The sequence below is a fragment of the Hoplias malabaricus genome, chromosome 2 (assembly GCF_029633855.1).
Source record: "Hoplias malabaricus isolate fHopMal1 chromosome 2, fHopMal1.hap1, whole genome shotgun sequence".
Classification (NCBI taxonomy): Eukaryota; Metazoa; Chordata; class Actinopteri; order Characiformes; family Erythrinidae; genus Hoplias; species Hoplias malabaricus.
In genome coordinates, this window is record NC_089801.1 from 2,178,805 (window position 1) to 2,195,005 (window position 16,201).

The 16,201-nt window shown below is 38.9% G+C and overlaps 3 long non-coding RNA genes across 4 annotated transcripts; all 3 read left to right on the forward strand.

Moving 5' to 3' along the window:
- The first annotated feature begins 392 nt into the window (after positions 1-392).
- On the forward strand, positions 393-2,423 carry LOC136687640 (uncharacterized). The gene is made up of 3 exons (XR_010800496.1): positions 393-536; positions 652-843; positions 1,126-2,423. It is a non-coding gene; the product is annotated as an uncharacterized lncRNA (long non-coding RNA).
- A 1,302-nt stretch (positions 2,424-3,725) lies between these two features.
- LOC136687244 (uncharacterized) lies at positions 3,726-5,397 on the forward strand. Of its 2 annotated transcripts, none has more exons than XR_010800426.1 (3): positions 3,726-3,799; positions 4,609-4,738; positions 5,323-5,397. It is a non-coding gene; the product is annotated as an uncharacterized lncRNA (long non-coding RNA). The 2 variants fall into 2 exon arrangements; XR_010800427.1 differs by having other exon boundaries at positions 3,728-3,741.
- Positions 5,398-6,088: 691 nt separating this feature from the next.
- On the forward strand, positions 6,089-10,484 carry LOC136687243 (uncharacterized). The gene is made up of 3 exons (XR_010800425.1): positions 6,089-7,038; positions 7,276-7,453; positions 9,233-10,484. It is a non-coding gene; the product is annotated as an uncharacterized lncRNA (long non-coding RNA).
- Positions 10,485-16,201: the final 5,717 nt, after the last annotated feature.

Below are 16,201 nucleotides of genomic sequence, written 5' to 3' on the forward strand. Positions count from 1 at the left end.
GTCCTTGTGTTGGTCGTTCATTCTGTTAGGGGCGCGGGGTGCAGACTGACGGAGGGCGGACGCAAACGCTTAGAACACAGACTTTATTTACAACACAATTAACACAAACGAACTGGGGCATGAAACGAGCGTGAAACGAGCAAGAGAAACGAGACAAACAATACGAAGAAGAAAACGCAAACGAAACAAGGAACACTACAAGGAACACGGCTTAAGGAACACGAAACACGTAACAGGGTACAACTCTAATGAAACCAGTAACAAAGAACAATGAACGACCAGAGGAGGTGAGACGAGAGGGCTTAAGTAACACAACAAACGAGAAACACCTGAAGACAATAACAAAGGTGACGTAAAAGAGGCGGAGACGAAGGTAGAGACATGGAGATAAACAAAACAAAGCCATGTGCGGAGACAGGAAAACAGACTAAACGAGACGTGAGTGTGACAGAGAGAGAGAGAGAGAGAGAGAGAGAGAGAGAGAAGGAATATAGCTGCTACACTAACTTCACTGATAACAGTGCACCACATGGAAGGTACAGAGTGCAGTTTCTCAGACTTTAAGCAATGATCTGTTTCTACTTCTGATGTCAGAGCAGGTGTTAATTTGGATGCTTTAACTCTTTTAATGTTCTTTAATGTGTTTTTGAGTATTGGGATATTAATCCAGCAGTGAAAGGTGACGTCAAGCAAGAACACGAACGTAAGGACACACAAGAACACACTGAGAAAAGGAACTGGACTGTGGTGTAGTGACAGGGGGGTGGAGAGGTGGACTTCCTGTATGGTCTCTCAGTACAACACCCTGCTCTTTCACAATAACAGACAGCGGCTGAGGAGCAGGTAAGAGCCCAGAATCAGGTTTGTTCTCTGTGGGGGATGTGCAGATTTATTTTCACAAATGGAGGAATCCTGATTTGAGTAAAACTCTAATTTACTGTTTATAGCTGGAAAAAAATATGGATACATTTAGAATGTGAATACACATGTTGGAAGCTTACAATTATCACATATTTTTACAAATATGAACAAGTTAATAATAAAATAAAAATAATTGTAATACTACTCATTTAAATTATTAACTGCAAGATTGAAATACTGAGGCAAATGTTTTTTTCTTTTCAGCTGGTACACTCCACTCTGAGGCAGTTTACAGCTTGGCGGCTGGTGCGATACTTCAGTATGGAATTAAATTCTAACACATAGACAAGGGCTCAGTGGAGCAAATGTTGGCTTTATCATTGAGACATGACCGGTTTGATCTCCGGTGATGACAGTGCCGTCTGAGGCCGTGTCTTAAAAGAGCAGAATTGGCCTTGTTCTCTTTGTGGATCGGTTTTGTTTTCCCTCTAGGAGATGCCAAGCAAAACACAATAGAGTGATTACACCATGCTCTATTTCCCATCTCCCTGTCCTCAGTTTTATCTTGATACTGAGCATGAAGACTTCACCAGACTCTCTGTCTTCCTCATCGTTGCTGAGTGTGTGGGTTTACCGGCTCTGGTTTGGGCTCTTACTGTTCTACACCGTCATCGTAAACGCAACAGCAGAGTTTTATTCTTCATCATTCTCCTCCTTCTCAGTGTTCTGATGGAGCTACTTTTAAATCCATACGTAGCAACAAAATTAATTACTAAAGACTGCCACTGGGACACAAACAAGCCCTACCGAGTATTTTTCCTGTCCTGGCGGTCAAGACACTGTGGCTTTTACCTGCAACAGATGATGGTGTTGGAGAGTGTTCTGACTCTAAGATGTCCACACTGTTTTTCTTGTTTTTACTTCCTTCCTGCTCCATTACACTCTCCATCACTACATCTGTTTGGTTTTTCCTGTGGGAATATTTAATAGCATCAGATATTCTGTTGTGACAGTCACCTCATGGATAGTCGCCTGTAGCGTTCCACTCATGAAGAAAGACAGCTGTAACAAAACCAAGAAACAAGACTGGACCGTGTTCATTTTTACCACAACCACAATGACCATATATTTTATTTTTCTTACTCTGTACATCTTTATACAGAGTCAGACCCTGTTTATAATGAGTGACTGTCTGCTGAGTTTGAGAGTGGCCATAGACCCACTGCTGTGTGTGCTGATCTGCAGACAGGAACAAACACACACCTCCTCAGATCTCAGTACTGAACACAGATCTCAGTGTGATCTGAAAACTGAGACTGGCATTTTATTAGAGTGAAGAAGGAAAGACTGGAAAAGGAGGGCTTTAGCACTTAGTTTAATTCATTATCTGAGAGAAGGGTTTGTTACAATTCTGTCTGCAAATAAAAAAATCAAAAATAAAAACAATTGTATATTTGTTTAGCTACAGGGGCTGTGTACAACTTTTTAATACAACAAGTTATGCTAAGTGTGTGTGTGTGTGAGTGTGTGTGTGTATTCCTAATTTCATTAAATCTACATCACAATTGACATGACAATATGTTTATACTCTGTTCTTGAATATAAACTCTGTATATGTGAAATTTTCCTTCTATTTAATATTAACTATGTTCCATTTACTGCTGTTTTTATGCTGTCTTCTCATTGTTTATCTTAATACAGCAGGTCAATACATGTAAATTAATAAAGTCTTGTATTTTTGATTTACCATTTAACTAGGGTGACCAGACGTCCTCTTTTACCCGGACATGTCCTCTTTTTTAGACTTAAAAAAATGTCCGGGTGGAATTTCACAAACGTCGGGGTTTTTGTTTTTCTAGAGCTTACATAGAACTTTGAGAAGTTCCGTTCACAAACTAGTCCCGCCCTCCCCTACTCCGATTGGTTCGCTTGAGTGAGAAGGGGCGTGGTGAAGTAGCCTAAAATCTTATGATTGAACGGTCTGACTGTAGCGCTACCGTTATTGGTCGATAACCTTCTTTGTAAACATTTAATTGGTCAGTCTGCACGTCAGTAGTCCTTGTTTACGTCAGGCAAAGCTCATGTACCTACCCTCATCTCGAGCAGCTATGCCAAAATGTAAGTTCTTGGATTAATTAAAAAAGAAATTCCCATAGGATACCCAGGATAGTTCTGGGTGCAGTTGAATATCACATGGAAAGCACTGGTAATTGGAATTCGGAGTGGTTCTGCCCTTCGCATGCGCACATGTTTACTTTGAGATTACGTCAGCCGCTAGGCCTCATGGGAGCAAACACATTACGTGTAAAATGGTTAATTAAAAGTTAACAGGGAGTTTTGAACAGACTTTATAAACGTATTTAGAGAGATAGCCTGTGCTTCAAATAAGAACAGCATTTCGAGCAGTTGCATTGATGTTCCACAGGAGGGCAGTGTGCGCGCAGAGAAAATGACCGGGTTCCAAATGGCTCCCTATTAATTTCCCCTTTATTACTTTATTACTCACTCATAAAAATCATACTCATATAAAATGCGTTTGAGGGAGAGTAATGAATGATTTTCCACACTACCACTGTGTCCGAATGTGTGAAAAACCCTATATATATATATATAAGACTGGACACTGTGCCACAATCACAGTGACGCTGTATTTGATTTCCTTCTCTCTTGTACATCGTGGTACATTTTTGGACCTTGTTTATAATGAATGTCTGTCTGTTGAGTTTGAGAGTGTTCATAGACCCTCTGCTGTGTGTGCAGTTGCGTTAATGTGCCACAGGGGGGCATTGTGTGCGCGCAGAGAAAACGACAGTGTCCCAACGGCTCCCTATACACTTTTCACCACAATGCACCATTTCAGGGAAATGAAGTCGGGAGGGTGTGAGTGAATTATTGTGGACACAGCCTCATACAATTTTACCAAATTATGCCTTGGATTGTGGGTATCGACTTTCCACGAATGTACATTTTTAGCAGTCACTGTGGGATTGAGTGCACTGGAAATTATCTTTAACCGCCGAAATGGATTTCACGTTTGAAAATATTGTCATGCCACCAGTTATCACGTCTCTTTCGGTATAAGTTGTTTAAAAAAACACTGCAGTTGCTTGTAATAGCGATGTCATGATATTTAATAAAGCAGCAGCCACTGTAGCAAAATGTAGCGGACAAACTTTTAAAGCTTACGACTTCATATGAACGCACAATGTCCTCCAGCGTCAAGCAAATATATCAGTTTCCTCAGGACGGTTAGCCTAGCGCGGATTAGCATTTCGGCTATCACTGGCAGCAAGGATTTATTAAAACACAACACAGGTTATTTATTTAAGTGTGCATCTGTCATTTTTCTGAAAAATCTGATTAAATCCTGCTTAAAAGCGGATGTTAAAGGATGACCTAGTTTACTTATGGTGGAATATCTCAATTTAAAGGACATTTTCTCAGAAGAATAAGTAAAAGTTAGAAAAACACATAAAAGAAAACTAGATTATTTTGCAGTTATCAAAATTGCTATAAATAAAAAACACAAATTAATTCTAAGGAACATTTATAAGTATTTACTGTTTATTTTGGCCCAGTGCTGATAGGTATTGATACTGAGATTTTACTCCAGATAATTTTGTAGTATTCCTATTAGTCCATTCATTGTGAAATTTTCACACAGTGTGAAGGACAGCTGCTGTGTTCAATTGATGTAGATTTCAAATTGATAAAAATGGATGTCTTTGATTTTCCTGTGTTTCTTAGGACAGTGATATGGAGTTTAACCAGTGGGTGGCACTGTGGTGCTGCAGCTGGTGTCGGTGCCAGCTTCAGGTCTCAGTCCTGGATGAGATCTCACCATCTGTGAAGACTGGTGTGTTCTCCCCGTGTCTGTGTGGGTTTCCTCTGGGTGATACTGTTTCCTCACACAGTCCAAACACACAGACTCACTCTTTGTGACTCACTCACCTCCCACCCTGGACACCATCTCTTCCAACAGTTGCCCTCAGGAAAACGCTTCAGGTCCATCACATCCAGGACAAACAGACTGAAAAACAGCTTTTACCCCAGTGCTGTACAAGAACTGAACACACAAACCTCTTAAGCCACTCAGAGCCTGTGCAATACACAGCAAACACACACACATTAATCTCTTCTACTACTCAGGGCTAATGCAATAATATGTTATTTATATTGTAAAAAAAACTGCATGTTTCTATTGTTTTTGTTTGTTTAAGCACTTTAAGGATTTCGTTGTACATGTGCAATGACAATAAAGGCTATCTATCTATCTATTTATCTATCTATCTACTTAACATTGTGCCAGCTTTATGACTGGAGATAAAATACAAAGGTAATAATCTAAACACGTTATTATTGCTGCATGTAGATTGAGTTCAGATGTTTTGTAACTAATATAACAATAAATAAAACTAGTCTCAACATGGTGCAGTAATGTGATTTATTCCACTTTTCTAGACACCTCTGATGAAGCCAAAGTGAAGCTAAGACCTCAGTGAGTTCAAATGGAGAATGTGAAGAAGAGGGGCCTGCCGCTCTGAAATGTTCAGCTCCAGAGGACAGTGATGGAGGTAGGTGCCTCAAATTCATAAATATGTATTTAAAACATAGAGAGTTCCCTGTTAATTTTTATAAATGATGAAGAGGAGGATGTTTTTAGACCTATGGTATAGTGATATGAATTTAAATCCTTGAATGGTGAAGGTAAGTGGTAAACGTGATGTCATTTTAAAATGGAAATTCCTTATTTCAAGAAGATATTACTCTATATTTATAATGTCTTATAAATTTAGTGCATATTGTCACTGTCCAAATAAAACATGTATATCCCAAAGTAGTATCTTTAGAGGAGAAGGAAAAATCCTTCTTAACTTTCAATGGAAGTCAGTGTAAAAAGATTTTATTCAGAGTAATTTTGGAGTGTTTCTATTGGTCATTCATCATGAAATGTACACAAACGTTCAAATGATGCAGTGAACTAAACATCCACAAACACAGAGCTACATGTTTTTAATTGGACAGTGATGTTGAATTTTAATGTATAATGACCATGTTAAAAAAAGGAAAATATTAGTTTATAAGTATATATTTTTAAGATAGTTGTTAAACTGATAGTGTGTTCAGACCCCACAGAATAAATCAGCGTTAATGCTGGATTTACAGATTTAAAAAGAAACTCCTGATTTTAAAATCCAAAGCTTGATAAAATATGCGCTGCATAGACAATGGAGGCCATGATGCTATAGTTACACTGTTTTCATCCATCCATCCATTATCTGTAACCACTTATCCAATTCAGGGTCACGGTGGGTCCAGAGCCTACCTGGAATCATTGGCGGAAGGCGGGAATACACCCTGGAGGGGACGCCAGTCCTTCACAGGGAAGCACACACACAGTCACACATTCAATCACACCTACGGTCACTTTTGAGTCGCCAATCAATCTACCAATGTGTGTTTTTGGACTGTGGGAGGAAACCGGAGCACCCGGAGGAAACCCACGCAGACACAGGGAGAACACACCACACTCCTCACAGACAGTCACCCGGAGCAGGAATTGAACCCACAACCTCCAGGTCCCTGGAGCTGTGTGACTGCGACACTACCTGCTGCGCTGCCGTGCCGCCCGTTACACTGTTTTATGATCTGAAAATCTTGATGTGGAGGTTTTGTACCATGTACAGTACTCAGCTGCCTTCAGAGGCTTTGAATTTTGCTAATCCTAAAAAAGGCCTTTAAATTTGTAGATTTTAACAGCCGACAGTGTCCTGTGTCACTGATGATGGACTAGAAGACGAGCGACACACACTGTGCAGCAACAGATGAGCTACTGTCTCTGACTCTACATCTACAAGGTGGACCAATGAAGGAGGAGTGTCTCACAGAGTGGACAGAGAGTGGACACAGGGTTTAAAAACTCCAGCAGCACTGCTGTGTCTGATCCAGTTGTACCAGCACACAGAGTTAAAAAACTTGACATCACAAATTGTTGAAGTTGCTTATTCTGAATAAGTAATATCTGCAGAAAGAATCCTTGTTTTTAAAACTCCTCAGTTTCGCTGTTGGATAGAGAGTAGTCCACCGACCAAAAACATCCAGCCCAGAGCGTCCTGTGTCACGGATAAAGGACTAGAGGACGACCGACACAGACTATCAACAGCTCGACTCTATTTTGTACGTTTAAATGTTTGGTAACTAAAGATTCATCACTAACACTTTTGTGATTAGGATTTTGGCCTGTTCTACTCTGATTTCCATTTCAAATTTCAGATGTTCTCATTGGCAGGTCACACGATGAAAGCATCCTTGTTATTCTGGGTGAATTAAGAACAACATCTGCATGTTTTAACTGTTTAACTGTTCTTTAAAGTGTTCTTGAGCATTGCAGTGTAATAAGGTGTTCTTCTGCAGTGGAAGATGACATCAAGCAAGAACATGAATGAGAAGAACACACTGAGAAAAGGAACTGGACTGTGGTGTAGTGACGGGGGGTGGAGAGGTGGACTTCCTGTATGGTTTCTCAGTACAACACCCTGCTCTTTCAGAATAACAGACAGCAGCTGAGGAGCAGATAAGAGCACAGAATCAGGTTTGTTCTCTGTGGGGGATGTGCACATTTATTTTCTCAAACTGAGGTATTCTGATTTGAAAAAGAGCTGCAGCTTTCATTTAGAAAGATTATTGGTATATTTTGGTGTGAAATCACATTTGTTGGAATCTTACACATTTTTTATATCACAATTTTTATAAACAAGAATGTACCAATAACAATAATAGAGTAATAACAGTAAAAGTTCTCATTTCTTTATTAAAGTTCAGGTTTGACAAAAGGAGCAATGTTTTTTTGTTTGGAACTGGTGGCACTGAGCATGCATTAACGGTGCCAGTGGGGCTAGGTACAGCCCTAGTCACCAGGGAGGCCAGTGTGGATTTACGGTTGTTGACATTTAATGGTAAGGTAGGACTGTAAAATTAGCTTTGAGGAAGGTGGGTCTGGAATGACAGACTTCACTGTTGAGCCTTCTGGTGGTCTCGTGGGTTTAATTCAGCAAAACACTGACAAGGGAATACGTCTACCTGATGACGCCTGTAAAGAGCTAGTGATGCAGTAGGTGGTTTGGGTTCTCATGGGCTGGGCTCAGTGAGGAACCGTAGATGTTAAGGGTCGCTGGTTGCTGATCGGATCATTAACAGCCACAGCAACTTTAGTGTTGAGGTGAAGGAAGATTTTTGTGGCTGCAGGTAGGAATAGAGTGTGGTTGGCCCTATGTAAAGCTCTAATGGATTGGCACAGGATATTTTACATATTATCTTGTGTATGATTGCCGTTATAAAACACCAAATGCAGGTTGCAGTTTTTACAATTTTTTGATAATGGTTGGAAGAAATTTAAACACAATAAGAAATAAAAGAAACTACCAAGAACTACCAGGGGGGCTAGAAGGCCAAGGTATGCTGTGGTACACAAACTACAGAAAAACAGCATACAAGAAGATTCTGGCAGGGAACAAAATAGAGAAATAAAGGAGGAAAAAACATGCCGATTTTCCTGTCTCCCGTCTTACATCTTATTCTTCTGATAATAAATTTGGTGACAATACAAACTACATCCACAGACTGTCCATTTTCCTTATCATTCCTCTGGTTTGGGCTCTTACTGAAATCTTTCATTTCATGTTTACAGCAGGTTTGAAATTTTGAATATTGAAAGCTAACAGTTATCACACTTTGTTTACAAATATAAACAAGTAAACAGAGTAATAACAGTAATAATTCTCATTTAGAACCTATATTAACCTGCAAGATTGATATGATGAAGCGATGCTTTTGTTCTTTTCACCTGGCATTCTGCACAGTGAGGCAGTTTACATCTCTGCAACTGGTGCAATACCTCAATAAGTAATTAAATCCAAACACATGGTCAAGTTGTTTATCGTTGACACTATCATTGGACAGTCACCTGGTCCCTGGTGATGGTGAGACCGTCTAAGGCCAAGAGATCTGAATTGGCCTTGCTCTCTGTGGGTAGGATTGCCCTCCTACCCCACACTGCTGGTGAGCACAGATGTGAGCATACGTTACAGATCAGGACAGTTATTGTTCTCCAGGTGTGGTGAGTTCTTCAATGAGGTGTTAGTTATCGTTACACTTATATAGCGCCTTTCTAGCAGTGTTAACAGCAGCAGTTTGAGAAAAATCAGTAGTTGCTTTAGAAATCTCAGAGGAAACTTGCCCTCACCATCCTGGGGTGTTAGCACTCTGCATTTGGAGGTTTATTTGCTAACATGTGGAATCAGGGAGAAGATTAAATTGATGTTTAAAAGCCACTCCTATAAATTAAATGGATTGTACTTTTGTTTCCCTTTAGGAGATCCCAAACAAAGCACAACTGAGAGATCACACCATGTTCTATTTCTCGTCCCCCGAGCCTCCATTTTATAATTTTTATACTGAGCATGATAACTTCACCAGGTGGTCCATCTTCCTCATCTTTGCTGAGTGTGTGGGTTTACCGGCTCTGGTCTGGGCTCTTACTGTTCTACACCGTCATTATAAACACAAGGGCAGAGTTTCAGTCTTCATCGTTCTCCTCCTCCTCAATGATCTGATAGAGCTGCTTTTAAATCCATACGTAGCAACAATACTACTCCAAAGCTACTTCTGCTGGGACACAAGCACATGTAGGATATTGTATTCATTATGGTCCGGCTCAAGACACTGTGGAGTTTATCTGCAGCAGATGATGGTGTTGGAGAGTGTCCTGACTTTGAGACTTCCACACTGCTTTGCACATTTTATCCTTATTTCCTGCTCCACTATACTTTACTTCATTTTATATGATAGTTTTTTCCTGTGTGAATATTTTATGGCATATTTGTTTCTCCTTCTGGGTCTGTTTCCTCTTATTGCTGTGACAGTCACCTCATGGGCACTCAACTGTAGGACTCCACTCGTGAAAAAACACAGCTCTAAGGAAACCAAGGAACAAGACTGCACAGTGTTAGTTTACGCCATAATCACAGTGGCGCTGTATTTAATGTCTACCTCTCTGTACTCTGTGGTACATATTTGGACCCTGTTTATAATGAGTGAATGCCTGTTGAGTTTAAGAGTGTTCATAGAGCCACTGCTGTGTGTGCTGGTCTGCAGACAGTAATAAACACACACCTCCTCAGATCTCAGTACTTAACCCACAGCGGTTGAAGCTGAACACTGAAACACATCTGAAAACTGAGACTGCGTTTATTAGAGTGAAGAGGGAAAGACTGGAAAAGGAGGGTTTTAGCACTTCTTTCATTCGTTATCTAAGGGAAGGCATTATTACAATTCTGTCTGATCATTTCTTTCTGTTATTGTTCTCATATCAGAAACTTTCAGCTTGCTACAGAAAGCATTTGCAGTAAGACTTTATGTTAAATTTACCACTATAATTAAAAAAAAGTTTTATATTTGTTTAGTTACAGAGGCTGTGTACTACTTCTCAAAACACACGCACACACACACACACACACACACACACACACATATATATATTCACTTCTATTTTATATTAACTGTTGCATTTACTGGTGTTCCTATGCTGTGTTGTCATGTCATTGTTCCTTTTAATACAGAAGGTAAATAAGTGATATTGACAAAGTCTTGTACTTTTGATTTACAGTCCATTTAATAAAAGCTTTGAGCTCTAGGGGCAGTTTCCTCTGTGGTCTGCTACTTCTGTAACACATAGATGATCGTGAAGACAAACCACAGTAAAAGTGTGAAGAGCTCAGTGTGGTGTGTGTTTTCAGCCCTCAGTGGTCTGCTGCTACATTAAATATAATACACATAGATGTCCAACACTTTGTCACATACGCCATCTATAGACACTGCTCAGAAAAATAAAGGGAACACTTAATGACCACAGTAACCAAGCCAGCTCAGTCAGCAGAACATTTCGCCTTTCTCATGAATGTTAATTTCCTTTATGTCCAAAGGGAGGGGACAGGAACACGTTTCTCCAGTAAAATAAATACATAAATATTACAAATTTCAGAAACCATTCACTACCCTCCTGAATTCAGTTCCCTATAATAGTGCACTCTATAGTGTGAAACGTAGTGAATAGTGATTAGGGGATATTTCAGACACAGAAAGAAACCGATAAGGGCTTAGCATTAGCCAGAGCCATTTAATAAATACGGCTCTAGCATTAGCTGAAGCCCAGTGAGTTCTCTCCCATAATTATTTAAATCACTTTCTATTCAATTTCTGTCAAAGTTGTGGGCAGGTGCTGGTATTACGAAACTTTTCAAAGCATTAACACCGTTTAACCAACTGTTTTGGAAAATGGTTCCATATTTTGAATCATTTAAAACGTGTCTCTGTACTGCCCTCGATTTCAAGTACATACCTCTGCAGGCCGGAGGCCCGCAAGTGGGCGGAAACCAGCAAGTGGGGGATTTAGATGTTTTGTGGGAAAGCGAATGTAGGAAAAGCAGCCTTTGTGATTTGAAAAAAGGGCATAGATTCTCTCCAACAGAACTAGGTTCCCTCTACTACTTATATAGTTTAAAATATGAGGTTTCAGTGAAAACGAAATACATAGCACATCTGATATTTTAATGATATATTTGTGTTAATCTGATTATGGGGTGAACTGCAAACTTATGAAATATATTAGGTCTCTCATGTCTACAATCATTATTTTAATTTGGTTACAGAACTATAGAACTCTATTATTTGTTTTGTACTCAGCACAGTATTGGATTATAATCAGTTTAAATGTGTAAACCCTTAAGTAACACTTATGGCCCACTTTTGAAATAAATATTTAAAGCAGCTCCTTTCCATTAATGGACATGGGAGAAATGGTGCTAATAATTTGCAAATAATCAGTCATAGTGGGTGTATATGACAATAGAATCAGTGCATGTAGCTACAAGGTGAACTTAATAAGATGGAAATTCACTGTAATGTAGTTATGGTTTAATGAATTCCAAGATAGTGGTGCACCCTTTCAGGAAATTTGGCTCAATTAAGAATATAAACAGACGTTCAGAGAAGTTCACTGTACTTCATCTAGTTCCTTTGTGTGATTTTAAATGATTCTTTATAGAAGTATGTCCTTGTTGTAGAGTATTGTGTGTTACTCTTTGTGTTCAGATGATCACACACTCTTTGATTTGGCGTCAGAACCAGGTCCTGGAACACCCTACTCACAAAATTAGTTGAGTCAGGTTTGTTTGAACAGGGAGAATAGGATCAGAGTTGGATAACACTGTCTCAGACTGTCAGAAAGCCTCCCTTTATTATTACCTGGATTGTGCATGTGAATTTGTAGAAGGACTATCATTCATTCATTCATTGTCTGAAACTGCTTATCTAATTTAACTGTGTGGCTCAAACCCACAACCTGGAGCTGTGTGACTGCCTCACTACCTGCCTCACCACCGTGCTGCCCGAAGGGCTATCAATTTATTTTAATACAGTTCATTTATTCAGTTTAATTTATTTCAGAAATACACCATATGTACAAATATTTGAGGACAAATTTGTATTGAATATATTCTACATTAAGTTGCAACCGTTACTAACACAGATGTGCACACACTGCCTCTCTAATCCCTGTAGAGAAACACTGACAATAGAACTGGATTCTCTGGAGTAGAGAAACATGAACCTAACACCAGGCGAGGAATATATAGCACCCCTGCACTGAGATGTGCTGATGAACCCATATTTACTGTCATGTCTCTTGTCAGGAAGTGAGTAGTAGCCTCTATGTGAGTAAACATTATCATTCTCAGTACATGGTCTCAGTTAAATGGTTATTCTCTTTCTATTGCAAGAATTTCACATATTAAGCCCACCCAAACAAGTCTGTAAGTCACATAATGCTGAAAATGTACTCCATATAATGTACTCAGTGTTTACAAGGTACAATATTAACACTGAACACAGAACAGTTATTACATGGACACCAGGCATAGAGCTGTACTACAAAATACACAATAATCTAACACAATGTCCCAAAGAACTCACTGACATTCTCTTAAACTTCCAAACAATGCTCAAACAGAGCGATCTGAGCTGCATTAGTAATGGAAAATTGTTAGAAGAAAGAAAATAACTAGGAGACCTATTTTGTGCAGGGCATTTTACGCAAAACAGGACGTCACTGTGAACCAGACAGCCTAGGTTTCTAAAAGTATCAGACTATACACACTGTCTGAACTGTGGTGTACAAGGTGCCCTGCAGTCTAGTATCTGTGCCTTAAGAATTGAGGTGAGGGCCCTACAGTCCAGTTTACTTGCCTTAAGAAAATTCTGGGGTGAGGGGCATGGCGTAACCACAAACATTGCATTGACCCTGAGACCCTGCTCATCAACACAAGCTTTTAGAAACAGCTCCATATCAGCCCTGTTTTTAAATACAAATAAAAAGGGTTCTTTAGCCTCTGGGTCATCTCCAGAGCCTTTACGACAACTACATATCTCGAAGCCAGCGACGTGCTTGAGTCGTGCTTAAAATATTCTTCCGCGCTCACTTGAAGCTGTACGGCCCACTTGGAGCTGCCTCCGGCCTGCAGAGATACCCTTCTCCTCGATTTGGGGGTTGCTTGACACACCTTTAACCTTAAGTGAGCATCAATGGGTTCAGACAAAAAAAGTAGATCAATACATATATTAAGATAAGGGTGTAAAAGGCAATGAGTAAATAAGGCACAATATATATGAAATATGACCAATGAAAACAACCAAATATGTTTTTTAGGATCTCCAGTGTAGACCTGCAAAATCAGCCTGGGACATCTGGATCTTTACAGTAGTTTCAGTGATGTAACATACCTTGATTTACATATTAATTTCTTGTTAAAATCTTATTTACTAACAAACTTACTTCGCCCCAGGTATTTTTAAATAGCTTTGTTAAAACTAATTACTACCTTTTATTTCTTCCCTCCAACATGCTTAATTTTGAAAGTAATATTTTATTAGATACTTGTAATACCTTCCTGAGGCTCCAATATTGTAATAATAATAATAATTATTATTATTTTTATTTAATTAAACGCAGAATATCGAGCACTTGCGCTACTATGCCACAGGAGGGTAGTATGTGCGCGCAGAGAAATTGACAGTGTTCCAAATTGCTCCCTATTCACTTTTCACTACAATGCTGCATTTGGGACGACCAAACCTGCTAAAATTTAAATAAATAAATAAATGTAATTAATTAAAGTGGAATTAGAATGAAAATAATAAATGAATTGGATAAGCGGTTACAGATAATGAATGAATAAAATAATAAACGAGTAGTATAAAAACAATGAATAAATAAATAAATAACTTAATATGGGCGGCACGGTGGTGCAGCAGGTAGGTGTCACAGTGCATATCGTCACTGTCCAAATAAACACATGTATATCCCAAAGTAGTATGTTTAGAGGAGAAGGAAAAAAGCTTCTTAACTTTCAGTGGAAGTCAATGTAAAAAGATGTTATTGAGAGTAATTTTGGAGCGTTTCTATTGGTCATTCATTATGAAAATTTCAGACAGCTGTTTACTAAACATCCACAAAAACAGAGCTACGTGTTTTTAATTGGACAGTGATGATGAATTTTAATGTTTAATGACCTTGTTAAAAAAAGGAAAATATTAGTTTGTAAGTATATATTTTAAGATAGTTGTTAAAAAAATAAACTGATAGTGAATGTGTTCAGACCCCGCCATGATGCTATTATTGCACTGTTTTATGATCTGGAAATCTTGATGATATTTGCGCTGTGGTTTTTGTACCATGTACAGTACAGAGGGTCTGAAAGTGACCACTGACAGTGACCATAATTTACCGCACCGAGCACAGACCAGAGATACAGGTGCCTTCAGAGGCTTTGAATATTACTAACCCTGAAAAACCCTTCAAATATCTATATGTTTAGCATTGTTTTCCTCCAAAAAATGTCTTTTGAAAACACACCCTAGGCTTGTCGTCCAGTCCCCACAGCTCTGCCACATTGTGTAAAAACCGAAAGCTCAGTTATCAAAGAAAAAGAAGTGTAGATGAGCAAAAATGGCGGCACCTTTCTAATTCCAATTCAAGTGAAATAATAGAGGAAAATGGTCAATCCAGCACCTAACAGCTGGGGATAAAAATTCCCTAAACCAGGGCAGTGTATCAACTTTTCTAAACATATTGATATGCTTTCAAACAAGACCTAAGATGAGACAATACCTTTACTATCAATATAATCTAAACACACTGGCTATGCACCGAGAAGGTCAGCCTCAACCTAGTTACAAAACTTAATGTTCTGTAAAGTTAAAAAAGTCTCTGCTCCTGTGTGAAGGATTAATGTAGTGTTGAGACTTCATATGCATGCAGTGTGTGATATCTCCTGGTTATCACTAGCGGTTTGCAGTGTTGGTCGGGAAGGACTGAATAATGTAGTGCTTTAAAGGTGTTATGTCGTCTGTGTACGCGTGCGAGAGAGGGAGAGGGTGCGTGGCATATCTTCATGTTTTTACAGACCACTGAATGGAAATTAGCTGCTGCTCACCACATGGAAGATGAAGAGTGCTGTTTTTCAGTTTTTAAGCAGTGATCTACCTAGTGATATTTCTACTCCAGATATAAGAGCAAGATATAACCACATTCCTCAGAACCCAGTCTGATCTGAAGATACTGCACCTTCAGTAAAAAGTGAATAGAAGTGGAGAAATAAACTCATAGAGATTAAAAAGTATATCATTTAAAAATTATGTTACATTTTAAATGAATACATCACTGAATAAAGATTCACATTCAATTACAATGCACACATTTATATAAAAACCTGTTGATTTAAAAAAATGAAAGAAAGCCAAACAAACATTTCAGCTTTTAGATGTTTAATTAAAACAAGTTAGAATTAAAGTGAGATATACATGTTCACACAAGAAGAGGCACAATGCAAGAGAAATAAATGAGACAAAAAATAATTCCCCAACATAAATTCCTTACATACATCTGTGCAAAAAAAAAAGCCATCAATCACCTGTGAAACTCCCCTCATCCTGACACTGCAGAACTGACCTGAGGACAGTCTCAGTTTTTAGATCACACTGAGTGTTTAGCTTGAACCGCTGTGTGTTCAGTACTGAGATCTGAGGAGGTGTGTGTTTGTTCCTGTCTGCAGATCATCACACACAGCAGTGGGTTTATGAACACTCTCAAACACAGCAGACATTCACTTATTATTAAACACAGGCTCAAAATATCACTCATAATAATAAATGGGGACTGAAATTCTGCCACAAAGTACAAAAAATTGTCAGTCATATATAGGATAATTGTAACTGTGTTATAAACTAA